Here is a 16,129-nt window from a genome sequence, read left to right as displayed (position 1 = left end):
ACACCTGAAAAAACGACTAAAATTTACAAGGCTGACCAAACAGTGTTGGCCAGGATGTCGAGAACATGGAACCTTCAAACACTGCTGATGGGAATGTAATGCAGTACAACTACTTTGGAAAAGTTAGGTAGTTTCTTCAAAAGCTTTATTTGTAATATCCAAAAGCTAAAAAAAAATACCAATGTCCATCAACAGGTGAATGGATAAACAAAGTGTGGTATAGTCAGCAATTAAGAAAAAAAAGCATATATTGTATGATTCCATTTACATAAAAATTCTACAAAATGCAAACTAATCTTCAGTGACAGGAAGCAGATAAGGGCTTTTTCTAAGGCAAAAGAGGTGAGGGAGTAAATAGGAAAAAGGAAATGCAAAGGGGGGGTGAGACAATTTGGGTGGTGGTGATGGATATCTTAATTGTGGCGGTTTCATGGGATAAACGATGCCAAAAATTATTACACCGTACACCTGAAATATCTGCAGTTTATTGTATGTCAGTTATACCGCAATAAAGCTGTTCTTTAAGAAAACATTTTAACCCACCAATAAAATAGCCTGGAAAGAGGAAAGATCATCTCAGGGGAAGACAGGGGATGGGGACATGTACAGAAAAAAGTCAAACATAAGAGATTGATGCTAAACTGTCAATTCTGAGTAGGATGGTACTTAAGTGGTCTTTTTATTCTATTATAATAATTAATAAAAAAAATAAGGGAAAATAAACAATAAGTGTTTGTGTGTACTAACGTGTATAAACTGTCATACCTGTTTTTGCAAGGTTGTGCTATGTATTCAAACATTAAATTTGGGCTTAGTTATCAGAGAAACAAAAATGTTTTCCCAGAACGAGAGACTTTTAATACAGAAGCCAAAATCTGTGCTCAGAGCAAGAGTGGATCACCACCACTGGATCTACTATTCAATCTACTTTCCAAACTCTTCACATTTACCACCTGTCAGCTCCCTTCTAAATTCTTCCTGACAGCTCCTTGGAACAAAGACTGGCTAATTCCAGGGCAGGACAGGCAAAACACAAGACGAGCCTGAAGTACCTGGTAAAGAAAGAAAATGCTTTAGGGGAAAAAAAAAGAAAAAAAAAGCATGGGGGGGGGGACATCAAAAGGACATTAAGAGCTGAAACTAGAACAATTTGAGCAATAAAGCAAAAATAAGTTTAGGATGACAACCCAAAGAATGAAAGATACACAAGTCCATTCTGATATAAATAAATGACTAAACAATTAATAGGTAAGAAAATAAAGTCTTAATAAAAAATATAAATGGGGCAGAAGAGACAACTCTTCTTTACAGAAGAATGCAGAAGGAACATGGGAAATAAAGAATCACCATTAGAACCACAATAGACACAGGCAAGATGCACTAATAAACGTTAAAATTAAGAGGGGGGGGAACTTTAGAGAAACAGAATATTTGCATAGCTTCAAATTGTCACCTCCCAAATATTTAGTATTATGTTCACAAATTCAGATTCACCTGCCTCTTAGCGACTAGCTTCTAATGATGAGAATATGCAAAAGGGGAAACAATACTAACCTGGTAGATACCACTTTTATCAAGTGATCACGTTAAATTCAACCAGTACTGATATTACGTACCCCCTGATATGATAAGGCTAAGTTGCCTGTGGTATTCTTCCCCAAAATCCAAAACCTCAGTTTACTCACAACACCAGACACACCCAAATTGAGATCAAAAGAATCAAGCTCATAAAAAAAGACAAAGGCAAGACACACTGTCACAGGCCAGAGAAAAGACTAAGGAGACTAAATGAATGTGGTATCTTGGGTTGGATCCAGGAACAGAAAAGGACACTAGTGAAAAAAGTAGGGAAATCCAAATAAGGTCAGTCGTCTAGTACATAGTATTTTATCAATGTAAATTTCTTAGTTTTGATAAATATACCATGATTATGTAAGATGTTAATATTACAGTAGTTGGGTGAAGGAAGGGTACATATCTCTGCATTACAACTCTTCTGTAAACCTAAAATTATCTCAAAATCAAGTTTTGAGATAAAAACTTCAAGACAGTAATTAGAAAACTTAACAATGCACTAGCTTTTCTTGGTTTTTAGCATCCCTTTCCCACTCCAAAGTTAAAAGTTAGTCAGCTAAGTTTATAATTAAGAACAATCTGTTCTTTCTCATCAAGATGAAAATACTTCATACTTAATACTAATGCCTCATCGACAAAATTCCTGAAAACATCAATGTTCTGTGCTTTAGAGCTCATACAGCAGAAGTAGATTCGCTCCAGGAAACACTAAGAGCAGGCTCAGCGTCCGCAGACAGTGTGTGTGCTTGAGGCACTGCCTAAAAGAGCCTGGAAGGACAGGTGGATGTTGCACGCTGCCCAGATTCTGAATCCACTGGTTTTTTTAAATAAAGAAATACCTAGCACTTACCTATCCACAGCTCCGTAGGAGGTAGACCACATGCTTTACAAAAGAGTTTAAGACAACTATTTGGATTTCAGATTTTCAGGTCTCTCCTAAGTAAAAACATGAGAAACCCTACAATACATGAAAGCATTTTTCAAATATATAAAGAGCTATACAAATACATGATGTTGACATTAATATCCCTACAAAACACAAATGTGTCCCAACCAGAAAGCCAGTTTTCTTCCTCTGAACCATCTCTAATATTTACTTTCTATTAAATACCTGAAATATAGCACACAGGCTAACACCTAAGCAATATTATAAAATATGACACGTGGGCCGTGAACAGAAGGGGAACTCCATCCCATGAAGTCACCTAAAGACCTTATTTACTAAGGCCACAGCCTATGAGAGAAATTTATTATCTACTTTCTACTTTATAAAGCCCACTCTTCATGTGCCAATTATTCCTAGCTCTTCCCCATATCTCACCTGGCTTCCAATTTAGCTTTCCCAACCAAGGTGAGGCAGGGTGTCCAAGAGTACTTAAAAATAAAATCTTTTGAGTAAACAGAAAGCTAATTGAGATGTAAAAACATAAACCTAGTTAACTGTTACAGTGTGAACAGCAACCACAAGTGAGATTACAGTTGCTGCATCTAAATTTAACTCCATGGCTGGAAGGACAGTGTTGCACTAAAGGTTTTGCCACTAGATGTTAACAACTGACTAGCCAGAGGGTGGGAAAAAAAGCAGTTTTTTTTACCTACCTACTTTGACAATTATCTCCCTCAGTAAAGTCAGCAAGTTTTGTCCAAAGCATTATGTTCAATTAAATGAATATATAATGCATATTTACATTCTGAAATGTTATTTTTTAAAAACCAGTCTAACTGCAAAATGTTGACGATCCCATGGGTAATTTTATTAAACTGGCAAAAAAAATTAAAAACTGGTTTAGGTCACAAATTCAGGCTGTGTATTAAATTTCATCATTTAATTAAACATTGCCCCACCCAGCCTCCTAAGAACCATATAAAATTCACAAACCTATAATAATTTAAAACTAACCTCTGCCTTTTACTTTCTATGCAAAGCCCTAAAGTAAGTCCAAAAAAAAAAATGTAAATTACAAAAAACTGCTGCAAAGTAGGTCACCAACAAACATTACCAATCTCCTGATGTTCCCTAGCAGACTGTCAGCTGAGAACAGCAAAGTGAATGTGAGTTAAATAAAGAACAAAGAACTGCCTACTTTTCTACCAGTTAGAAGAAGTACAAAAGCTTAGATTGAAAGGATTTAACAACAAAAGTAACCTCTAACTTGGCTGGGAAGCAGGGAGGCACCCAAGTCTTTTATTATCACAATTTGCTTCAATTCATTTGTTCTTGATAAACGAAAGCACAAGAAGAGATCAGCTGGGCTACCAATTTGTGAACTACCAGTTTTCATATTCCTGTTCAATTGATAACCATTTGTTTGCCTGAGGCCAAGAACAGTTTTTGGTGTTTTTTTTTTTTTTTTTTTAAGAAACATTTGACAGGAAAAATAAAATTTTCCCACAATTAATGCATAAGATAATTTCAATGATATAGTTTACCTCAAGCAGTAATAAAATTAGCTGGACTCAAAGTTAAGAGTTTCAATGTAATCATTATGTTTTAACATTTGATAACTAAAAATGCTAATTCAATAGATAAGGGGTGTCTAAGTGCAGGTAACTGAAATTGTTACAGGAAGGCAAGTTCAAGTAAAACAATGTTATATTCTTACAGCACTGTCATTTGTTATAGGTCAAGAACTTATCTATACAATATTTCAATCCTTTATTGTTACTTTCTGTTAAACATGGAAAGTATCAAGTAAATGGAAACACATATTAAGCTTCCTCAGTTTTTAAATTTTGTGTTCTGACTGTAAATCAAGAGCTATCCTAAAAAGTGTTTGTACAAACAAAATAGATGTCTTTTTTTAAAAGGTGGAAAGCCATTCCAACCAAAATTAATTCAGAAGAGTTTGTCCCAAAACTTTCATTGTAGTTTTATCTCAAGTAGAGACATTTGTCATATAAAGTAATGACCTGGGCCTGCAACACGGCAACATTTTTTATTCTTTCATTAACCCAAGGAGTATACTGGCTTTTAAAAACCTAAAAAGTAACTCGACTAGAAAAGGATAAACCCAAGTCTTTGGAGGTGTCTTCCACGTTTACATATACTCATGTACAGGAGCCTAACAGTAAACGCTAAATAAATGAATTGAATGTAGACAGGCATTCATCCAGACTATCCCAACTGCCAGAAAGGTAAGATTTCCAACACATCTCAATCACCCACCTGTAATTCACCTAGCATAAGTTCCACACTCTATACTGTAACTGAGCACTATCCTTTCCATTCCAATTTCAAATATTAACCTACACATGCTGGTGAGATCTGAAACTCACTGCTCTGAAACCTCACTTTCTTCAACTGAAAAACAAGGAAGTTAAACTATGTTCTTGAAGGTCTTTCTCAAAAGTCGGCTCCGATTAAAAAACGAGGACAACTGATTCAAGGTCTAGTATCCGCGCCTAACTTCCTGCTGGTGGGAATTTCCCATCAGCATGCCGTGAGTTGCACATCGGACGAGGAACACTGTCCGTGTTCATTGGCACTTATTCCTTTTATTCTGTACTTTATTCAGAAGCTTCTAGGGCAGCACATCCGTCAGCTATCTACGCGAATACACGTACAAAGGAAGCCCAAACCATTTCTTTCCCTTTGTCTTAATCGCACGTCCAACTCGTCTCCCTGGAAGCCCATGAACTGGCTCAAGTACAAATGCCACTGCAGTCTTCGCAGCAGTTGGCCTTTAGAGGTTGATGTTGTCCCCTGGGACTAGTGCTCTGGGGGCCAAAGTGCCCTAGGGCCGCACAGGGCGCTGGAACAAAGACTAAAATAGGCTCGGGGACTAGGAGTCAGGTGGCCTGGGTTAAAACAAATACCTGCCCCTTACCGTCCGTATGCCTCTGACCATGTCACTCCACCTCTGGGCCTCTGAGTCCGCTGTAAAATGAGGGAACCCTCGTACCTACCTTAACGGGTCGTCGTGGGAGTAAATGAGAGGCACACAAGTTGCTCAGCACAATGCCTGGCACACAATAAGGGCTTCGAAAAAATGTGAGTTGTTATTATCATTCATTACCCATGCACTCGCTGCACCCCCTTTCACTCCCTGCAAAACCCTGGAACCACACTTCTACTTCCCGGGTCGAAAATTCTTATCGCACTTTCATGTCGCCCCCTCCCCCCCCCCCAACAAAAACCTTCTTTCGTCCGGGTCAAGCTAAAGCTCCACACCGGGGAATAGAAACTCAGCTGGCCCGTGGGAGGGGGAGCGAGCGGGAAAGGCTGGCCAACCGGCCGCGCGGGGCCCCAGGCCCCCGAGATCGCCCTGGGGCCCGGGGCGGCGGCCGCAGCTCGCTCTCGCCCCACGTGGCCGTTGGGCGCGGCACGCGCACGCGGCGGACACGGCCACGCGCGCCAGCCGGGGGGCGGAGAGCCTCCGCGCGCCCGTGCGGCCGCCTGCGTCCGTTGAGGGGGGGAGGGCGAGGGCGCGCCTCGCGCGAGCGCCGCTCGGACCTCTCCCTCTCACATCAGCCCCAGCTCGTCCTCGACCCGGGGCCGCCCCGCCCCGCCCACACCCCGGCGTACCTGCGCGGCTGAGCCGGAGAGGAACAAGCTTTGCTCCACAGAACGACACCAGGCAAAAGCCCCTCACGCAACTGCGTCCGCACACACGCGTGCTCCGTCGCCGGTCTATATATATGCCATTCAGCCTAACTTGTTGCGGCCAGGTCGGGCAGGCTGATGACCAATCCCGACTGCGTCCTCTGGGCTCCTCGAGCAGCAATTGGGCACTAACTCAGGATGAAGGCGTGGTTCTTGATTGGCTTTGACTCATGCCTATGAGACTATGAGGATCTCGTTTCCCTAGTAACAGATTGGCACAGAGAGAGACCAATTACTTCAAGGTACGGTGGAAAAGGGGGTGGGAAGTTCTTTAACTGATACCCAGAGTAGCCAATAAATACATGGGGTCGCTCCCATTCGTTTAAACGTCTTCCCCTGGGCGGAGATCCGTTTTCCAATGCAGGAGCGGTTGCTCCACAAGGTGGGGCCCGTGTACTTTGGGGAAGTAAACCCCAAGCAGCTAGGAGGTGGGCGCCAGGGAGGCCAAGGAGGCCCCCGACCAATCGCAACGCGAGAAGGAGCTGATTGACGCGAGGGTTGGACTGCACCAAGGAGACGGAGCCCCAGGGCCGCGGTGCCCTCTGGTGCGGTTCTGAGGCTCTCCTGGCCCCCGCTCTCCTCTTTGCATTCCCTCGCTGGTTGGGTCCGGCCGCTGAGGCCCCTATCCCGCCTTTTCTGCACAGTTTGATACGAGGGAAACCAAGTGGTAAAGTTTCCCGTTGTTTGTTTGTTTCTTCTAACTTTTTATTTCCATGCTTAAGGGCATTTGCTGGCTCTCACCGTTAGTCAGCACTATCGTTGGGCAACTGTTAAGGGAAAGCCAAAGGAGAAAGTAACTCCCGTTGAGTTCCTAGGATCTTGTAAAAAGTAGCACGCGAAACTGTTGAGTTGGCGAACACACATTTCTGCCCTGCGGTTCTGGGCAAATGCGGCTGCTGCAGGTCGACCGGAAGGTTGGCTGGTGAATGTTCACGGAGGTTTTCCCTTTCAGTTTTTGCCGAGGGACAGTAGTTTGTAAGTTGTCCTATCAGTTTGGGCCTCGATGCAACATCCTGTGCGTCACCACCATTGTCATTCAGTTTTCTAGTCGCTGTGGGCGTGGAGGCTTATTTCTTGAAGTTGTTCCCATCTTTAAAAGGTAACTTGTCAAACTCCTATACGGACACCCTGAAGGTTTCCCGAAACGGTTCGTTCGGGGGCTGAGTGACGCTCCAGCCTGGTCCTGTCCACGTCTCACTCAGTGTTTTTTTGGGCCCTCTGTTGGTCACCGTGAGCATTTTATATGGAAATACATAGACACGCCTCGGTCAGTTCTTATTCTAGGAATGTGACCCTGCGGGAGGGGCTCCCGTTAAGTTTTGCTGAGAAATTTGCAAATGAAGCACGTGGAGCGTCTTTGTCGGGAGAGAAGGGCCTGGTGGCATCTGGGCGCATCCCTGTTCTCCTCGTCGGCCCCGGAAACGCGGGGAAAGCGTCCCTCCACCCGCCCCTCCTCCCCCGACCCCACTCCCGCAGCGGCCGCGCGCTCTCAGCATTTATTGAGAGCCAAGGGCTGCGATCAGGGGTGACAAGACGCTGTCCCTGCTCGCTGTCACCCATGCAACAGACCGGGCGCTGCGCTGGGCCGGTACCTCCCAAAACCGGGGAACAGGTGTCTGGGACTGAACACACCGGAGAGAACTCAGTCCAGACCAGGAAGCTGCAAAAGGTTTTCTGAAATAAGGAAACTTCAGGATCGTGTCAGCCATGCTAAGGAACTTGAACTTTATTCTCAGAGCAGTGGGAAAAAGCTCCTGAAAGGTCTTTTAAAGATGGACTAAGAAATTTGCATTTTACAAGATGACTCTCCAAATTGAAACACTAATCAGAGCAGATTGGAGAAACTTTAAATTCACAGATTAGTAATTTAACCCAGGTGGCCTGTGATGAGGGGAGGGGTCAAAGCTATTCTTAGGTACATTTGGAGGAAATTGTAAGTGATTAGAGCTTTTTGTAAGGCTATTTGGCAGTCTATTAAAATTATGTATATCCTATTTCTTGGTTGATAGCCACATTTTTTTTTTACAAAGAGGCATGTACCAGGGCATTCATTACAGTACTGTCAGCTTTGTTAGAGTATTTAAATACTGAAAACGTAATTTCTCATCAATTTGCAAACTGATTAACTGGTGATATGCACATAATACAGAACACTATGCAGCAGTTTAAAAAAGAATGAGGTAGAAACTATACAGATATGGATGGTCTCCCATTGTTAACTGGATTGTTAATTGACAAAAAATCAAGTTCAACAAAACTTACAGTGAATTCCCATTCATATTAGTAAAAACGAAACCAAAAAAACGAAACTGATTTCTGCATGTTAAAATAGGTATCTAAGTGCAGAGGAAGGGTTTTAAATTTAAAACAATAGTCATTCCTCCTAGGGAATCCCCTAGGTTGGGAGCAATGAGAATAATGTATTATTTGAAAGTTTTACAATGAGACTGTGTTCGCCGGGTAATGGGAGGTAGAAAGAAAGGAAGGAAGGAAAGAGGAATGAATTCTCAGAGGGAGAATGTGAACAAGACCCTTCAGGTGGCTGTTGCTGTCTTCCACAGGACAGAGAAGTTGGCATCTTCCTGTGGTCGTTTACCCACTCAGATCATAAACCCTCAGGACCCAGACGCTCGATATTTAGTAAATGTTCAGTGAGAAACTTACCACCAGTGAATTGTCTGGAGCACTGCTTTCTCAAGGGAGATTTTGCCCCCAAGAGACATATATGTGGCCTTGTCACAACTGGGTAGAGGGGCTACTAGCATCTAGTGGACAGGGGCCAGAGATGCAGCTGAGAGTCCCCCCTCCGCACGACAAAGGATTATCTGGCTGAAAAGTCAACAGTGCTGGGGCTGAGAAAGCCCGGTCTAGTTATCTGAGTCATCTAAGGGAGAGCCCCAGCCTCCTACTGGTCTTTCTCTCCACTACTAAGCAAAATGTGCAAACCCCTTCAGTACACTACTTCACCCTCTCTTTCTGCCAATTCTCCCCAAAGGTCTGAGAATCAGGGTGGGAAGAAACCTGGGTAAGACTCCAGAAAATCCAGTTTGGTGGGGGGGCAATGGAAGGGTGGTAGAAGTGTTTGCTAAGGAATGATCCTGAGGATAGAATCTGGGTCAGTGTTTCCCAAACATAGCTAATCACTCATGAAGGGTGATTAAAAACCTGTGCCTGTATGTATGCGTATCTTGACCGGTTAAACTCCCACCTGTGACAAAGACCTAGTACAATAATATTCATTGCAGTACTGCTTGTAGGAGAAAGAGACAGGAAATAACCCAGCTGTCAAACTATATGGGACTGGTTAGAAACAATACAGTGGACTGTCAGAGAAAATGAGGCTGATCTATGTGTATGGTTACAGAGTGATCTCCAAGACGTGCCAATATACAAAGAAAGCAAAGTGCAGAATAATGGAAACAGTTACAAAGGGGGGAAGGATGCCATGGGTGACTATTTCTATGAAGATATATTGTGTTGCTATTGCTATCTATATACATTCCTAGATGGTTTTGGTGTATTTGCACAGATTATGTCTGGAAGGAGTCACATGCAACTGCCAATTGCTAACAGGGACATTGAACTTGAGCCACGGTAGGAGAAAGGCTTCGTTTCCATTCTGTATCCTACATGATTTTTTTTTTTATTTTTTTTTTATTAAATTTATTGGGGTGACAATTGTTAGTAAAATTACATAGATTTCAGGTGTACAATTCTGTATTACATCATCTATAAATCCCATTGTGTGTTCATCACCCAGACTACATGATTTTTTTAAAACATGTGTATGTATTATTTGTCAAACAAAATTCAATGTTGAGTATAGATTTTAATAGGGACATGGGGAACTACAAATATAGACACCTTGATCTTTAAAACAGAGTGAAATACCACGTCACCCCCTTAGACATACAGGGATTTTGAAAATGAGGCATCCAAAGTTTTAATTCACCTTTCTCCCAGACTGCTAACCTCTTTTCCTTTGGCTCCTTACCATACAAAAATCATGCAAATATCCAAAGAGAACCTTTACAGGCTTAGAAAGGCATGCCTAATTGGATTCCTCCCTCCTTTGGCACTGACTGCAAATACAGCCCCTCTGCAAACTCTATGGAGTGCTGACCATGACCCAGGCATCTCTACCAGGATGATCTCATTTAATGCTCAAAACAACCCTATCCCATTTCTCAGAAACAGGCTCAGAGAGGTCAAGCAACTTGCCCAAGGTCACACAGCTAGGGCTGGAAGCTAGGACTCCCTAATTTCAAGTCCATGTTCTTTTACCCACTGCCCAGGGAAGGAAGATATACCCTCAAGTAGGAAAAAGGGTCACAGCCTTCTCAGAAACCTCTGAAAGGCTGGGACTTCCTTTCACTCTCCCAGGTGTGCCACCAGGGAATCCTGCATAGACAGCTTTCCAGGGAGTTTGAGAGTTTTGGAATCCATGGCAAATTGTGGTAACCTGCAGCCAAAGCTCCTTGCAAGAGGTTCTTTGTAGCACGTTCTGTACACTGTATATACAGACCTAGGAGTCCTCACTTCCTGTGGCTTAGAAGAGAGACAAAACTTGACGGTCCAAATAATATAACATGTATCAATCACCTATTATGTAACAGGCATGTTGCTAGGCACAGTATTTCAATTCCTCCTCACAAAAACTCTATGAAGTATTAACTCAATATTATAGAAGTAGAAACTATGGCTCAGAGAGGTTAAGTGACTGGCCCAAGGTCACATCGCCTGAACGTTGCAGAGCTCGTATTCAAAATCAGGTTAATATCTCTAAACCCAAAGCCCAATAGGGAAGAAAGGAACAATTATTAAATATATATACTAGCTTATTTAATCCTCAAACAGCTCATTTCAACAGCTGGGGAAGCCAAGGCGAAAAGAAGTAAAATAATTGATGAAGTCATCAAATTGTGAAAAATGATCATTTGCTAATATCAAATGTTGGCAAGGGTGTGGGAAAACAGTTATTCGCATATACTGCTAGTAGAAAACATAAATTGGCATAGCCGTTCTGAAGGAGGAGGCAGCATCTCCCTAAACCCAACATCTGCCAAATGGTCACTCCAGTAGGTGGGGTCCGCAGGAGAAGGTACGCCAGGAAGGAGGCACCAAGCACTGTCTGCAACCCACCCTCTATACGACTGCAGTCTATACATTCCTATCCTCACAATAACTCTGTCGGCCAGAAAGGTCCCCTGGCTTAGTGATGAAATGGCTTACCCACGTTTACAAGGTTAGTAATGAGACTGCGGGCCCATCTGGAACTCAGAACTCCTGAATTCTGCTTTTTGAAAATATTTGTGACTCTTTTCTTAATACATATTTATTGTAGAAAATGAGGCAAAGAAAAGCAGAAAAAAAAGGGAACTAAAAAATCACCCATAATATTGGAATGAGTGTAGGTAGGACACATATATCTGGAGATACAAAAATGTAGCTGATAAAACTTAAAGAGGCAATCTGGCACTGTCAAAATCGAAAGCGAACAGCAATTCCACGTGTAGGACTGTATTCTACATGACATCTTAAGCAAAGGTGTATGTATATGGATCGTCATTATACCATCATTATTAGCATGAAAAGATTGGAAGCAACCTATATGTCCAGCCTATATAGCAAGAATGTGACAGGGGCAAGTAACAGGAAGTCTGAGTAGCAGTAGCTGAAATAAAGAGGGGCTTACGTTTCTCACATACCAAGTCTGGAGGCAAGCTGCGGCTGGCATTGGTTCAGTGAGCACACAGTCAGAACCAGCATCTCTGATTCTCTTGCCATTTCCCTCATGGTTGCAAGATGGCACACTTGTACTCTAGACATCACATCAGTATTCTGGGCAGGAAGGGGAAAGGAGTGGCATCCGTTCCCTCTGTGAGAAAAGCAAGAGGTTTCCCAGAAGCCTCTTAGCCGGCTTCTGCTTCAGACTCATTGGCCAGAGCCATAGCATATGGGCAACTTGGCTGCAAGGGGGGGATGGGAAAGCAAGTATTTAGGGATCTAGCCTCTATACTAACAAGGGTAAAAAAAAAAAAAAAGAGAGACTGGGAATGAATGTTGGAGTAGTCAACCAGTGGTTTCTGCCACAGGGACTGGTTTAAATAAACTATGGAACAACTGAGTGATATAACACTATGTAGCACTAAAAAGAATGAAGGGAATTGATATGTATAGTAAAGAATAATCTCCAAGAATTTTGTAAAGTGAGAAAAGCAGGGTGCAAAACTGTGTATAGAATGCCTTTTGTTTAAAAAATTGAGATCGGGTATGATGGAGACTCTTTTCCCTGTATATCCTTTTGTGCTTTTTGAAAAATTTTAAACAGTATGTACACTGGGGTTTTTGCCTGGACTCCTGCACCCATCCAAGATAACTTCTAGTAACATTTTCTGTAGTTCATTTCATGTTTATTTTTATGTAAATAAGGAATTTATGTATATGTTTACATATAAGAATGATAATTCTGTACATTTTCCTCTCCTCTTTGGTAGGTCTTCATTTGTCATCTCTAATGAGTTTCCATAATGCTGCCTCTCAGTAAACTGTACTCTCTCTGCTTAACCTCCCTCTTTCCCCAATTTTCGGAGCTCTTCCCTCTTCCTCTGCCTTTCCTTTACTCCTCCCCACCCCTATTCATCGTGATCTTGCTTCCCCCAGCCCCAGTGCACAATTGTCCCCAGTGCTACCAAGATGTTGAGCTTTGCTTTCACTGGACCTAAGGAAAGTGTGGCAGGTGGAGAGAGGACTAGGGTTAAGGGGTGAGCATTCTGCCCATAGGGGAAGACCCAGTGCCAGGGAGGCCGGGAGAGGTCCTAGTAATTAGAAGAAGATGTGTAGTATTTTTTGATGCCTACCCTGTGCCAAGCAATGTCCTAGGGAGTTTACATGCATGATCATATTTATTCCTCCTGAAAGCCACAAGGTCAGTTTCTCTGAGGAAACCATATGTCCTATTTTGCCTGGAACAGTCATGGCGTATGCCTGCTGCCTTGGCATAATTATGAATGGCCTCCACTTTTACTCTCTAAAGGTTTGGATTTAAAAAATTGTATAGTCACCTTAACTATCCATGTTTTATAAGTGAGGATACTGAGGCTTAGAGAGGTCATCTGCCCAAGATTCCAGGGCTGGCAAATGATGGGGCTAAGATTCAAACTCTGGTCTCTGTGGCTCTGCTATGGACTGAAATGTGTTCCCCCGCAATTCATATGTTGATGCTGTCACCCGCAATGTGACTGATTTTGGAGACAGGGCATGTGAGGAGGTGAGAAAGGTTCATTGAGGTCGTAAGCGTGGGGCCCTAGTCTGATAGGGCCGGTTCCCTTACCGGAGCCTGCTCTCTCTGCCATGTGAGGACATAGCAAGAAGGTGGCCCTCTGCGAGCCAAGAAGAGAACTCTCGCCAGGAGCCGAATCAGCCAGCATCTTAACTTGGACTTGCCAGCCTCTAGAACTGTGAGAAATAAACTTGTTTTTTTTAGCCACCCAGCCTGTGATATTTTATTACAGTAGCCTGAGCAAACCAAGACAGGCTCTGATAGCCATGGTCCTTGTACTCACCATGCTGTAGGCCTTCTCATCCATGGACGGTGTGAGTCAGTGACTGGTCCTGGAAGGGCCTAGACTTATCCCTTCCATTTTGTGTTCCCTGAACTTAGGCCACAGGTAGACTCATTGTCCTTTTCCCTAAACTGAAGTAGGCAGCTTGTTGTTACTCAACAAGTCTGGGTCCAATCAGGAGAGAGAAACCTTACCATAATTTGAACAAGGAGAGTTTAAAGATTATAATGGGACTGTAGTAAGGAGGGATTGGCTAGTAAGAAATAGGAATATTCTAAAGAATAAAGGAACAGCAGATACAAGGGGCAGCCCATAGGGCTAGGATAGTAAGAAAGAAGGCCCAAGCTAGAATCCTCCCACCCCCAGCCCACCCCACCTCCCACGCCTGACCCTAGCCTGAGATCCAGGCTTGGCCTACTGAATGGCAGAGAAGTGGCTATAGTGCCATGCTGGTGGAACTTGCTAGAAATCCACACTCTAGGCTGGAAAACCACCTTCCAGGATGCTGACCAAAGCTCTTCACAGAAAGAGGCTCTCACTGGAGGCACCTGAGGGGAGTTGGTACTGGAGGAAGCCGCGAGGCACTGCTGCTCCCTGCACACTACAGAGGCCTGGTGCTGGGGAAGCGATCCTCAGAAGCTGGGCATTGGGCCACCACACATCCTGCAAGGACCAGGTGAGAGACCACGCTGGAACCAGGAAGGAAAACCTTTCCCCCTCCACTGTCTCTACAGAACCTTTACTGAGGAAGCTTAACACGTTGCGTACGGCGGGGTTTAAATCCCTCATGAAGATTCTCGTGATCCGTACGCAACGTGTTAACATCCTGCCAGCAGGCAAAGGAAAAATATATTTAACGGGTCCAGCTCCATTTTCACATCATAGGCAAAAAGGATGAATTGGAGCTGAGAGACCCGCACGCTTTCTCAAAAAGGTTCCATGTTTTAAGACTATAGTTCTCCTCAACCAGTGGTTCCCCAAACCAGAAGCCCCCCCGGGGGGGGCACTAAGAGTATGCCTTGGGGCAGTGTAGCTAGGGCGAAGCCCAGAAATCTGAGTTTTTCATGAGCTCTCCAGTTTTGTTGAGTAGAGATCTTTGAGACTAACTTAGACTGAGCCCCTCTGGCACAGAACCCCCAGGTGCTGTGTATGTGTGTAGAGGGGTGTGTGTGTGTGTGTGTGTGTGTGTGTGTGTGTCTGAAGTTCCACGTCTTGGCATTTCTGTTTCTCTGTACATGTCCTAGATCATCTCTGCCTCCATCTGTCTTCACCCATGGCTGGGGGCTCATGTCTTTGTTGCTTCACTTCTCCATTTCTGTCTGCCTCTCAGTCCGAATATCTCTGCCTGTCAAGCCGTGCCCTCCCTTGTCTTCCAACTTTTATACTTGCTATTCTCTCTGCCTCCTTCCTTCCCCAATTGCTCATCTTCCTTCATCACGTATGGGTTCAGAGGAGCCTCTGTGATATGTGGATTATTTTTAACTAAATGCAACTGAGCCCCATGGAGCTCAAGAGAAACTTCTGCACCCCCTCCCAACTATCTAGAAGAATTTAAATTAGGGGCCTACCCATAAGATTTATCACTAGAAGTAACTTTCTATGACCTACACAGACAAGGCAGGGCAAAGTTCTAATTACTGAACTGTTCTTATCCTGAAAATGACCTTCCTCCCCTCATCCTTAGCTAAGAATGTCATATATTCCTCATTTTCCGTTTCTGTCTCTGACTCTCTCAGGTATGTGGGTTTCCCATACATAGGTATGTAGTTAAATTGGGTCATTTTCTCTCCTTACTCTGTCTCATGATTTAATTATTAGACCAGGAGAAAGAACCAGGAAAGGCAGAGGAAAGTTTCTTCCTCCCCCACAATCAGATGAACCTGTACTCTCCCCCCTTAACTCAGACATTACCTCCTTAGGATGTCTCCTCTCTTCAGGAATCGTCCCCCCACACACTGCCGTCTGAGCTGGAGATCCTTTCTCTGCCCCATCACATACCTCCGTTAACACTGCAAGATCATCTGCCTGCTCCCTTGGCTCCCTACCGAGCTATTGCCTTTTCCACTACTGCACCTTGGATGCCTAGCACAGGGCAGGCTCATGGTGGAGACTCAATAAACATTGAGTGAATACAGGAGTGTCCCTTTAGGGAGGGACAGGGTCCACAGAGTTCACTGCGAGGCCCTCGTGTCTCCAGCCCCTAATACGAACCTGACAGGCACAGGCGTTCTAAAAATGGTCAACAGGCGGTAGAGACCAGCCCAGCCTAGATTTAACCGCCTCGCTCAGAAGTGGCGGGTGTCCAGGGGCCCCGTCCGCCAGAAGGAAGCTGAGTGGCTAACACAGGTCCAGCAAGACTGGCCCTCCGGCCCGGGGGGCGGGGCCT

The 16,129-nt window shown here is 43.9% G+C and overlaps 1 protein-coding gene across 6 annotated transcripts in view; it reads right to left on the bottom strand.

The window, feature by feature from the left end:
* Positions 1-6,185, bottom strand: part of G3BP1 (G3BP stress granule assembly factor 1) — a 30,425-nt gene extending 24,240 nt beyond the window's left edge. For 3 of the 6 annotated variants that reach the window (XM_088798746.1, XM_088798747.1, XM_019734341.3), the window contains exon 1: positions 5,713-6,185. The gene's annotated coding sequence lies outside the window, so the exon portion shown is untranslated. Of the gene's footprint in view, positions 1-5,481; positions 5,555-5,712 lie in introns of all 6 variants that reach the window. The other 3 variants (XM_088798745.1, XM_074313811.2, XM_019734339.3) reach the window with 2 other exon arrangements.
* Between the last annotated feature and the right edge of the window lie 9,944 nt (positions 6,186-16,129).

The sequence above is a fragment of the Rhinolophus sinicus genome, chromosome 5 (assembly GCF_057876585.1).
Source record: "Rhinolophus sinicus isolate RSI-liver-muscle chromosome 5, RSI-T2T, whole genome shotgun sequence".
Classification (NCBI taxonomy): domain Eukaryota; kingdom Metazoa; phylum Chordata; class Mammalia; order Chiroptera; family Rhinolophidae; genus Rhinolophus; species Rhinolophus sinicus.
This window is presented reverse-complemented; position numbering and strand designations above follow the sequence as displayed.